We start from the raw sequence: 12,901 nt of genomic DNA on the forward strand, positions 1-12,901 counted from the left end.
CCAGCCTTCCTCAGGAAGCACTTGACACACAGTTAAGTCCTTCAGTTCCATTAAAAAGCATATTTCTAAGCACATGGTTATGTACTCTGACTTAGATAAAAGTGGTTTATAGTCTGAACTAAGATGTCCAGGTGTGATTTCTTACCACTGAAGTCACTGAAAATTTAGTTGTTGAATTTAGCCATCACAAGATGGCTGAAAGCTGAGAGCTCATTCACACCTGCAAATTCAGTTAGTCTTTCCTAGTAAAAAGTTTTAGGTGTATAAAGCTTCATCTGTAATTCTAAAATATATTCTTAAAATGTGCCCATGTCAAAGTAACTCCCAAAGTTTTATACAAAGTCAGATTCCTCTTCTAGTGTGTTTAATGGTTCTGAATGTGTGCGTGTCTTAGGAGTTATAGGTATAATAGTTCTGATTATTTCACTTGTATAATGCTACATTGGCGAGCTAAAGGCCTGGATTCTGTGGTGCATGTAACCAGACTAGGGTAAAGCCTGAGTAATGCTTTATCCAGAGTCATCTTCTCTAAGTGATTCTTTTGCATTAGAGCTACTTTCAGAGCAATGCCTTAAGAAAATTTTCAAGCAGCCATTTGGATTATCATGTGAAACAACTCATGCAATTTTACCTTCTCACACAAGACTTTAATCTCTCTTGAAAGACATAGTTAATTTTTAATGTTTTTCTCCCGAAGCAGCCAAACATTTTAAAACTAAAGCTGATGTTAGCCCATGAACGAATGGCATCAATTGAAATGTACCTTTTCTTTCTTCAAGGTGATTGATGTAATTTTGTATTAAAGTGACCTTTCTCGAAATGTTTTGACTGTAATGATTTCCTGTCCTTTTTGCTCAGCAATCAGAGCAGCAGAACTGGTGTAGGCCTGTTTCAGCTGCTTGATGTTAATGCTTGAAGGGAAGAGAGCTGCACAGTGTGCATGCCTACAGGATGGTGGCAGTGAGTACAGGTAAGGGCCAGCACCAATGAGCCAACTGGAAAATTAAAAATCCTAACCTGAGAGGTTAGTAAGGAAGAAAACCTGAGCCTCACACAACTGAAAATACAGTCAAGTTGCTATATTGAATTAGAGTACCTTGAATTTCTTAACAAGTCTTGTTCTCAAGTGAATTGAATTTCTGGTCAGTGTATGGGTTGATTCATGTTTTATATAGGTAGACTGATCTTCATTGTGTTGCAAGTCCGGCATGTTGGAAAACTGTGATTTATGCTTGTGAATGATACTATATATGACATATATAGTTATAGAAACATATCTGTATCTGTAAAAGTGACTGAAAGCTCCTTATATGAAACCATCTTACTATGAGAGAGTAGAAGTAATAAGGATGGCAGTCACCTTTTGGAGTCTCTGGATGAATGTTGTATTAAAGATATTTTCATTTAAAAGGGAGTAAATTTTACTGCATGGAAAATTATTCTTAAAAGCATAAATCAAAACTTTATACCATTCAGGAAAACACAGTTACAAAATAATAATTTCTATTCCCACTCGAAAAAAAAATTGAGTAGTCCTAAAACTAAGGTGAGATGGATACTTGCGTTAGATGCCCCATGTGACCCCCCGGCTTTAAAATGTGTAGGCAGTACTGCAGGCTTATTTTCATTTGAACACTGTTAAATATCATATGCATATAGGCAGAATACTGAGCAAGATTAACTCATCATGGCAGATTTTATTTTTTCCTTAATTAAATTTCTTAGTTTTCACTGTAGAGGAGAAAATCATCATTAACATGTAAACCCCTGTTTATCATCCCCTGTTTGTAGCAGGAGGTACTGCAATATTATTGTCATGCTATTCTTTCAGCTACAAATTCTTTTATTTCATAGTAACTCTGTGATCTTAATATTTTAGTAAATAAATCAGAAATACAGAATATAACAGAATTAACATGATGTGTTTAAAAATAAGGTTGTAATTGCTAGCTCTCCTAGTACTAGGATTTATTTCATAGAACATATGGCTACTCTAATTAGGAGGTACACTCATTTTTTTTATCTTTTAAGCCGCATATAATACTCTAAGTTCTGTTCATGTACTGCCAAACTAGTTAAATGTGCCTGCTTTTCCAGCTGAATTTTTGCTCCTGTTCAACCCCCTCTTATTAAAGGCTGATATTTAAAAAAAAAGCCCACACAATATAGATTAATATTTACTTTGAAGCTAATGCTGGATTTCCTTTTAAAATTTTTGTCCTGTTCTAACTCTTAAGTGTACTGTCCTGAAGTTTAGTGCTTCCATCAGTTGAAAGTGCTTATCTGACATTTATAATGTATTTATGGCTGCTGTCTCCTATTTTTTAGGTCTATAGGATGATGCATTTATTACATTATTACATTATACCACGTCAGGAATTCTGAACATAATTTGAATAATACCATTAAGGATGTTCATGGTTACATTAAAGTATAGGAGCTAGTTTGCCCATTTAGAAAGCAACAATTCTGCTTTTTTCTCTCTTGTCTACATAGTAATAAAAATCTAGAGTTTAAGTAGATTAACAATTGAGAAACTCTATTTTAGGAGAAAAATAAGCTAGAGTTTACTCTAGAATTTTTACTTGCTTTCCTAAATAGATCTACTAGAAGACTAAAAGCTTGCTAGTTGTTAATCAGAATGAATTCTTGGTGGCCAGGTTGTTTTGTTTTATTGTCTGTGCAGAATGGAAGAAGATTAAAGGAGCATTTTTGTCACATATGTCTGACTTTGGCTAACAGTAAGATTTTTGAACCCAGTCTTGTGTGGGTCATGGAACACAAAGAGCATTCCAAATGATAATAAGCTAGGAAAGAAATTGGCATAGCTCTGTGCCCAAGGTTTTAGCAAAAACCTGTATCTTCTCTATTACCATTCTACGATCACTGCTCTTCACTGCAGTGTCTGTGTTGCACACTGACCAAAATCCTTCTGCAGGGCAGAGCCAAAGATGACATAGCTACAGTCACAGCCCTGAAAAAGAAAGCCCTCAAAATGCCTCAGTTAGGAGATCTGGAATAAGTTTTGACATGTTTCTTAAAGCTGATCCTATGACATCCTGAGCAGCTGTTGCTGATCCTCTGAGGCTTTTGACTGTTCATACAACTTCTGGAGTATTTAGCCTTTTGCAGCTGGAAAGTGCTGGTGCCTCTGGGAATTGAGGATAGACACTACTCAGAAGCTCCCCTTGGCCATCCCCAGGAAGCAATGGGTTTATCAGCTGCTAAGTCTTGCTTTGCCTCCAGCCTGCTACCCTTCCATTAAATAGCACTTACTGCACAAGTCATCCTTCTGTTTTCAATGGGATTACTCATGTGAGAACCACTTTACAGAAGAAAAGTGATGAATTGGCATCTAAATTGCACACAGCCTGGGTGTTATGACATTAAAGGTTATTGTCTTCCCAAATTTTGGCATAACTCAGGCTCAAAAGAAAGATTAAATAAAACCCCTAAAACCAACAGAATAGTAATTTTTTTATTGTTTCAATTCTAACATCCTTTCTGTCATTTAGAAAAAACAAACAAAAACCCCAAGCAAATAAACTATGCCCACCTTACACACCCTCCACCCCTCCCCCCCCCAAAAAAAAAAAAAAAGGTAGAAAAAGTAATGGAAATTTCAGATTCTTGGTGCCTTTCTCTTATAATCTGAGGCTGTTTGTGAAGCAAACCTACTTACAGTACTCTTATGAATTCATATTCTGGGCATTCTTGTAATGACTTTTTGGTAACTACAAGTCCAGCCTGTCCTCTTTGTATTTATTCTGTACATTGGTTTATCAATAAATCACTGAAATTATCTTAGTCATCTATTTCAAGATGAAGAAGCTATTTTTTTTCTACTTTCAAATCTGCCTCTAAAGTTATCTATTCTCTAATATTTCTACAGATATAATTTCCAAGACATTTTTGGTCCTAGATTGCTATTGCAGAATAATAGTCCAGTTTAAATTAATTAAAATTATTTTCTTTTAATTTAGTATGAAACATTATAATTGCATATAAACTCATGCTTTGTTGACTCATTTTGATTCCTAGTAATCTAATCATATGCAAAAATCATAAGCGAGCTATAGGCATTGGTGAATTATAATTAAAAGCAGACTTTAAAAGATGCTCTTAGGTGATAATTGCCTTAAATTGAAATCTGAAGATTCATGCAAGATGTCTTTAGGGAAAGTCATGTAAAGTATACATTTTGTGAAAGTATTCTTTAATTATATCAGGAAGGAGGAAGGAGGCATTGAGCTGTATTCCTAACAACACTGGAGCTGCCAATGTCCACAGTTAAAGATTTAGCCAATTATTGCTTTGTACGTAGAGCAAGATATCACAGACTTACCATTCAAGTCCTGGATCTGATCATGTTCCTTTTTTATCACCTCAGGTTCTCACTGGGAAAGGGCTGTAACAAACATTGCATTGTGATCTGTTGAAATGAGTCATACTTGGTCAGTTTTCTGTAAAATGTACTGAGGTCTACACAGGAATAGCACTTAGGAAGTTCCAACATATTCACAAATAAGCGATTTTTTAAAAAGGAAACCTTTAACAAGGTCCTTTAGTATGTTATCCATTCACTGCAGAGTTTTTCAACTCCATGCTCAGGGTCATCTTCAGAAGCTGGATTTGTGGTTAAGCATGAAACAGATTTGTCAAGCTGCTGTCCACAAAGTACTTAACCTACGTGGTGAAAGTTGGAGGAACAAAACAGATGCTTACAGCTAGAACTTTTATTGTATTTGAACTATCAATTCACTTAAAAGAGGATTATGCTTTTTAAATAAAGTAACATATAACTGAGACTCAGGAATGGTTCCATTTGATTATATTTGAATATTACAGAGATGATATTTTGTAGTATATGTGTGTGCATATATCTATATATATCATCAGAATGCAATGGCTGCAATTGATGGCTCTGTAGCATTGTAGGGCTGATTGTGTGAACTCCCTGAAAGGAGCCTTTGTTTCCATAGGCAACAGAGCTGCTGTGGCACTATGGATCAAACATGTCCGGATTTACTTTTATGCCTCTGAGGTAAACAGTTGCCTGCTGCACTACATAAATACTGAAAGAAAAACTCTCTTTCAGTAAAAGACCTGACCAGCATGAACTGAGGGTAACTGCAGGCTGCTGGGGGAGCCTGGCACAGGTGGCTCCTGGGAGAGTGCACTGCCATTTTTGCCTTCTCTGTGCTCGAACTTTTTTTGCTGTGTATTTCAAGAGCTTAAAGACATAGAAAAAAGAATCTTTAACATGGTCGTTTTTCCTTCCTCCACATCCAGGATTGTCTTGTTATAGTGAGGTTGGAGATAGAATTATCAAATGTTTCTCCTTTTTGCTACTTGAATTGCGGAATTAACTGCAGCCTCTTGTCTCTGCCACCTCAAACTGTTTCTGCCACAGCTAAATAGAGAGTTTTAGAAGACAGTGCAAATCTTTCTGGTCTTTTGAAAGCATACCCTTCCATTTTTAGCAGTGAATGAAATTCAAGCAACATATTATAAGTGAAGGCATGTGAGTAATGACCTTCAAATAAAAAACCCAAAAACCTAGATCTATTACAATTGTTGTACAAAAAAAAAGGAACCATGAACATCAAAGAGAAATGTTAGCTACTGCTAAGTTATGCCTGAATTTGCTGAGTGTGCTTATTCATCTGATTAAAATTATGCCATTCCGTGCACTCTATGTTTATTATATTTTGCATTTCTATTTATCTTGCTAATTTTTTTTTTCTCTAAAAGGTGGCCTTTCAGAGGTGCAAGAAACAGAGGCCTGGTACACTACAGGGATTCAATGCAAGTGAAGCCCAATCCTAGTTAAGTACACAAAATTTTACAGACATTTTGGAGAGAATTTTTTTGACCAATTTTAATGATATTCACTGTCACAGCACTGAAACTGCTTTTAACCCATGAAATAATCAAAACCATCATGTTTCTGTGCTATTAGACATCTAAAATATATTTTTTCAGCTACTAAAAATGCTCGAGTGCTTGCTTAGATAACTTAATGAAAAGTCAGTCCTTGACCTGTACCCAGAAGTTTAGTGAAAGAGTGTTCAGAAGCACAGAAACTCTGTTAGGAGGCTGCTTCCCTCTTACAGGCTTGGTTTGTCAAATGACCGACTCCCGCACTGCACAGATTTGGCACTGTGGTGTTGTGTGTGCCTCATGCTGAACAAGCTGTCCCTTCATGGTCATTCCATTGGGCCTCCTTCTGTGCTCTGTTTCTGGTGGGCTAAATTCTCCTCAAAAATGGGTGATGGAAGGTGCCTTTCTCTCTCTGACTTTCTCTGTCATAAGAGGTCAGTACTGAATAGTTTCATCTTAACTGCTTTTGTCATGGAAGTACTCCTTGAATTCATATAAATGTTCTGTTTATTTGTTCTGATTAAGGCTACTGAATAAATTAATTACTGAGAGGAAAATTGAAAATGTCATTTTGAGATAGAAATATGTCATACAGCACAAAGTGAATATGTGATAATCAAAGTGATGAACACAGGTTGAGAATGCCCCCTTTTTCTAAGTTCTGTGTCCTGGGTCTATAGCACCTTTTTTGGTTCACATGAAAGCTTTTCAAGGTCAGCAATGCTATATAGAATGACGAGTCCAGGGTAGGCTTATGTTAAATGTGTTCTCAGTGTTCAGGTTAATCTTTTCATTTGTGGGTTGTTTTTTTTCCCCCCCATAAGTGGATACATGGAAAGCAATTACCTGTGTTACAAAAGTAATTTTTAAATATCATGGTGGTTTATTTTTCAAATAGGAGATTAACCAATGCATTAAAACCCATGACATTCTTTAAAAACTACAAACTTCAAGCACTTTATTTAGCAGAATGCAGACTCTGGGTACTTCCAGGTTGTATGGATATAAAAAGGAGATAAATAAAAATAGGGCAGCTTATCTGCACTTTTACCTTTAATCCAAAATTACATGTTATTCTATCTGACCTAAATAAGTGGAAAAAATAAGTTAGTGAATCAAACAGATTACCAGTGTCTTGAAAGTGGAGATCAGTTTAGATACTGCTGGGTTGAGCCCTGTAGTCCTTATTTGATCTTGTGAGCTCAGCCTGCTACCTTCGTTTTCCATTTATTTACTGATTTTCATGAGCATGAATAGCATTTGGTGATATTTTGTGAAGATTTGCAAGGGCCATTGTTTGCCAAACCAGTTTTAGTTGCTAGAAAAATCTTGTATTGTTCTCTCCTCTGAGACTCTTTAGTCTTAAATAGCAATCTGACTTGTTTCTTAGGATTTCCCTCTTAAAAGGATCAGGTGTCATGCATTTCCCTGTGCATGAAACTGAAAATAAAAAGGAAAAAAATACTGAAAAATATTTTAAACCTGTTTTATTGAAATAATGTTTTCCATTTGTTTGTGTATGACTGTCTAAATGCCTTGTCTGATAACTTCTGAACCTGACTGGTGTCAGCCAAATTTGACACAAGGGAAGTAGTCCCAAAGATAAATGAGTTCTCTGTATCATGGCAGAAATAAGACCCCATAAGTATTTTGTCTGAAGGGAAAGACAGCAGTGAGAGCTCACATTTTGTGAGATGGTATGAATTCTTATACCAGAAGAAAGGCTCAAATCAGAGCTTAAATCATGAGATATAAATCCACAGGAAACCAAACTGCATTTATTTCAGGCTTCATTGTTTCACTTTTGTTTCTAATAACATCTTATGGGATTTAGAGATAAAAAAATTAATCTTGTGTATTTGTCAGCATTTGCACTGGTTGTTTAGTTTTCGCTGTCCAAACTTATTGATGTGAGATTATTTTTTTTCACTTTGCCTCAGCATAAAATGCAGCTTCAATTTATGGGAGGTGCTAATGGTTGTATTTGCTTTTTAATTACTTTATTCTATTATTGTGTGTTTTAAAATCATTACTCACCCTTTTTTTAATAAAAAAGCTGTATCATAATCTTTCTTTAAAAATTGATTTCAAAAATCTGCAACCAGTGTTCTATGACGGGTACTCTCCTCACTGACTCTGAGTCTTTCCATTAGAACTGGAAAAATAATTCTGGTTAGTTGTTTGCAATAAGCATCCTGTCTACCCTAAGCATGGGAAAGGATTTAACATGAGTGCTGTTTCTCTTGGTTGATATTGTAATTAAACTCCCAGATTTGAGCAGATATTTGAACATGCCAAACAAATCCTTCACACTTTCCGGTCCAATTCTTCCTTGAGTAAAGGCCATCTTCATACCTACTATCCCAATAGGAAAAGAGGACTGCCCATTCTGGGGAGTGGGAGACTCCTGTGAGGAGACGTGGGAACCTGTAGTAATTTGCATTCTCAGTGACTGCTCACTTTGGTGTAAAGTTATCCATCTACACTCTTTTTATTCTGAAATCTTCTCCACATGTTAAATACTGTCAAGTAGGTAAGAGGGACCATGAATTCCTGATTTCTAGTCTATTCTGGCAAGAAAAACCATGCAACAGTGTGTACTTTGCCCTCTGAGTAGTGATTTTTGAGTCTACTGACAGCATCATTGTAGATAGAGACTCTGCTCTCTGAACAGCACTTATACTTGTGCTAAAATATAAGCCAGGTAAATTATCCTGAAATATTATTGTGTAATTATATATTCCAAGCGGTGTTCTTAAAACATTTTGCATTTGGCACAAACACTTGTTCAAAGTGAGTAGGAACTGATAGCAATCAAGCAAAGACTGCAGGTTTTTGGAGTAACTCACATGCCTGTTATAACTGACTGTCATGTCACACATCTGCTTTGTGCTATGTTACTGCCAGTCTGTAACATGCCACATCCTGAGCAGGGATGTGACACACGTCTTGAACATTTTCTTACAAGTCTGTGAGATAAGTTTCCTCTCTACTTATTCCTTTAGACAGATGCTTGAACTGCCTTGAAACCAACCATACTGGAATTAATAGGTTTTTAAAGCCATTACAGACTTGATACTTTTTAAAACATTTCTTTTCTTAGAGACCCCTTAAAGAGGTTTTACTTTGATGCCTTTGCCCCCTTGAATGTGGCTGTCTTTTCAGCAGCAATTTGTAACTTCCAGCATTCTTTTTCTACTGCAAATATGAATGTAAGACTACATTATTTATTCTTTCTAAAGTGAGGAGTGAGAGTTGTAAACTGCTGAATTACAACCTGATGTTGCCAAGGGGTACGAACGACTTAAGAGCAATTTAATTGTGGATGTTTTCCTCCTCTCCCCTTTAACTCTTTCCTCAGGGAAGGATAAACACAACAGGCAGCTGAACCATAAAGAAGCCATTCTGGAGAGAGAGACAGAGAGAGAGAAGGTCAGAATGAACTTTGTAGCTAGGAGGACAAAAGGCAGTCGTAGTATCTGCACGTCCTTAGAAATGCAGGTATTTGAAATTTATGCATTGAGTTACTCTGTTCAAGCTAGCTATGTGATGGACTTTACTCTTAAAATATTTAAATTTTGATTTAACATTGGGAAGGAGTTAAAACTGTTGTATGATTGTTAGTGGATGAGCATGAAATTCCAAAGATGCCCTATAGTGGCCCAGCCAGCTCAAGACAGAGAATTTTGTGAAGGAAGCAGATCTGAGGTAAAGGTAAAATGAAGCTAACAGGGGCTCATTATATCTGTCCAAAGGTGTGGTCTCAGGCCAGTCTATGATGCCATAGATACACTTAGAGGTATTTTTTTTGCCTGAGAATATTACCATGAAAAAAAAAAGTGCTATTCCAGATGAGGAGACAGGTACTTCACTGGTTTGGAACATATTAATGAAATTACCAACCTGTTTAGAATGACAGAAAAGCTTGAAGAGAATGCATGAAAAAACCCTCCTATGTGTTTTTAAAATATATTTCATTATTTGTTCATGACCATGGGAACTTCCCCTTGTAGGGGCCTTCACCATTGTTTCCACAGTAATATGGTTGTAACCTACCTCCTAAAAGTGACTTTCTAGATGTTGTCTCAGAAAACTGTGTTCTCCAGAGAACTTCAGACACCTTACACCTGCAGTTAACAACAACACTGTAATCCTGAACTACACATGCTGTAAGCTGTAATGCCTGACAGCAGGGTGAGCTGTTCCTGTTAACTAAAAATGTTACACTTTTTATTTAGAGCCAGGAGTGGTTGAAAGACACTTGGAGAAGCACTTATTTTACCATTTTTTCATAACTTTATGTTAAAAGCAATACGAAACTGCAGCCTTTTTACCTGGGTGCCCGCAACTTGAGAGGGAACACCCTTGAAGCCAAGAGCTTTTGAAAAAGACATGGATAATATTAATGCTATTACCACAGTTGTAAGAGAAGTGGGCATATTCTTCTGTTGTTACCTTAGTGAGAATGCCTTATTTTCTATTAACAACATGAGCAGTATGTACTGCCAGCTGAGGATGACCTTGTTTTTGTACACATGTTACATGCCATATCTGTGAAGTGCACAGGCATTTTTGCATGACACTGCATGCTGTATTTTTGCAATTCCTGAATGTAGTTGAAAGGAGAAGATTTACAAAGAAGCTGTAATGCAGGTACTTGCAAAAAGATTTTTCTTAGGTTCTCTTTCTGAAATGGAAGCTCTACAGATCTACCAACACAATTCACTATGTGAGGTGTCTTCTATTTTTTGAATAATCTGATTATACCTCTGGTCATTGGAGTCTGTTAACAAGAATCAGAATGTGTACAAAAGTATTTTTAAAGTTATCTTGCTTTTTTTTCTTTTTTTTTTGTCTCCTTTAATTGGCTTCTTATGTATCATTCTGTAAACCAAAGAAAGTAGGACTAAAAATAATGTTTTGGGGTTTTTTTTGTTTGTTTAAAAAGAACAAACAAAAACCCCACTAAACATCCCTTTCATTATGATGACAAGTCATATATGGGGTTATCGGTTTTGCCTGAACTACAAGGCACTGTTAACCTTCAGCTCATTTGCTCTTAAGATGAGAGATTATGTTATAGCCCTAGGTGGTGTTAGTCTGGACAAATAAATAAATCTAGTTCACTCCTTAAAGGTAGGTGGGGGCAAAATATAACAATAGCAGAAAAGGGATATTTAACTATAAGTGTCTGAAATATACTTGTGGAGTCACATGCAGACACAATGCTGGTGTCATTTAGCTGCCTTCTCCTTTCCTCATGAAGAAAATCCCCAGGAAACTTGGATGTTACAGCCTTCGATATGACCAAAAGCTGGAATTGTCAATATGCTATACCATAATCAGCTCTATGATGCTCAGTGAAGTGAGCCGTTGTCACTCTTTCAAGTTGGACAAATTTTCTGAGGAGACTTGTCCTTAACTTTGTGAATCTGATGAGAATTTTCTTCACTTTTCTTCCATCTTTATGTGGCTTCCCACTTCCCTCTGGCCCTTCCCACCTCTTTTTTACGTTCTGTGTGCAGTTGCCTTAATGTGACTGACACAGAAACCTCTGGGGAACTTATGGACTGACTGTTCCAAATCAAGGCCATGTAAGAGTTAGAAACAAAAACCACTGTCATCAAATAATTGTAGTAATAAAAAGACCCCTATAGTGTTCCACTGCTATTTACTGTAGGAGAATGGCAATCCTACAATCAGGGGAAGAGGTTTTCCCGCAACGGATTTTAAGTGACAAGGACCACCTTGAACCAGCTGCCCCTGAAGAAGATCAATGCACTGTGACAGTTTAAGGGATTCTAATGGACATTTAATGAATGTTTATTGCATTATGTATGTTTTCTCCTGTTCAGTAATGGTTACTCAAACAGTGTCCCAGTTGTTCGCTTTCCCTGTAGAGATCCTACCCAGGGTTTTTGTTCCCCTCACCCCTCAGGGCTGCTTTTCACCCTGTCAGAGCCTCGAACTCTGATTGGCTGTTGAACATGATCCCCTATTGGTCAGTTGTTGAATCCCTGTGCCTGTTTTTGGTGCATTTTTCAATCCTGTTCACCAATGGGAGCCCAGGTCCCACCCATATTTCCAGAGAGTTCCATCCTGATCCTATAAAAGGCGGCTTTTTGCCTTAATGAAGTGCTTCTGTTCCACTGCGTCTGGGAGTCCTGTCACCTTTCCGGGAGCAACGCTGGGATCGCCCATCCAATGGCTGCCAATTTACTAAAGACAGTTCCCATCTCTAAAGAATTGTGTACCTTTGAAGCCTATTACTATAAAAACATGTCATATTACTTCAATAGACTATTCAGGAAGGAGAAATATTTTTCTTTTAAAGTCTATATCTCCATTCTGCCATTACCTCAAACAACAACAAAAAAGTTAGTTTCTTTGTGGTCCTGTGACTTCTTTAAATTTTGTCTGCTATACCTGGAATATTCTACTGTTTTTATTCCAGGTCCACACTGCTTCCAACATGCCCTTCTTGACACTAGCAAGGTACAGAATTAAGAAAAAGTGCGTTATGTGAGTAAGTTCTTTCTTCCAAGCCTTTCTGTATGATTTAGGTTCTCCTTCTGCTCACTGGTTCAAGTGAACAGCTTTCTTACTGTGTATGCAGAGACCATATGTGGGCATATTGCCCATTGCAGGAGAGAGTGTGTAGCTGGGACATGCTGCAGCAACAAGTATGGTGTTAGGTCTAAACAAATTACCTCCCAAGTCCACATTTTGAGTTTCCAAAAATTCCATTCTTAGGTGATTTAACATTTATTGATTGTGTGGACTGTTTTTTTTAAAGACAGGCTGTATTTTAAAACAAACACAATCTTAATCTAAAGCAATACTATACCAGTTCTCTTTGTAACAGTCACATGTCAGACTTTTCTGTTCTCTCTGTACATGCATCACTTTCACTCTGGGATATAAATAAATATGCTATAAAGGAAAAACACTTTCTATTGATGGCCATTGCTTGGGAAAGACTAATATTACCTTAATTTTTTTCTTTAAATGATATTAT

Source organism: Pithys albifrons, chromosome 10 (genome assembly GCF_047495875.1).
Source record: "Pithys albifrons albifrons isolate INPA30051 chromosome 10, PitAlb_v1, whole genome shotgun sequence".
Classification (NCBI taxonomy): Eukaryota; Metazoa; Chordata; class Aves; order Passeriformes; family Thamnophilidae; genus Pithys; species Pithys albifrons.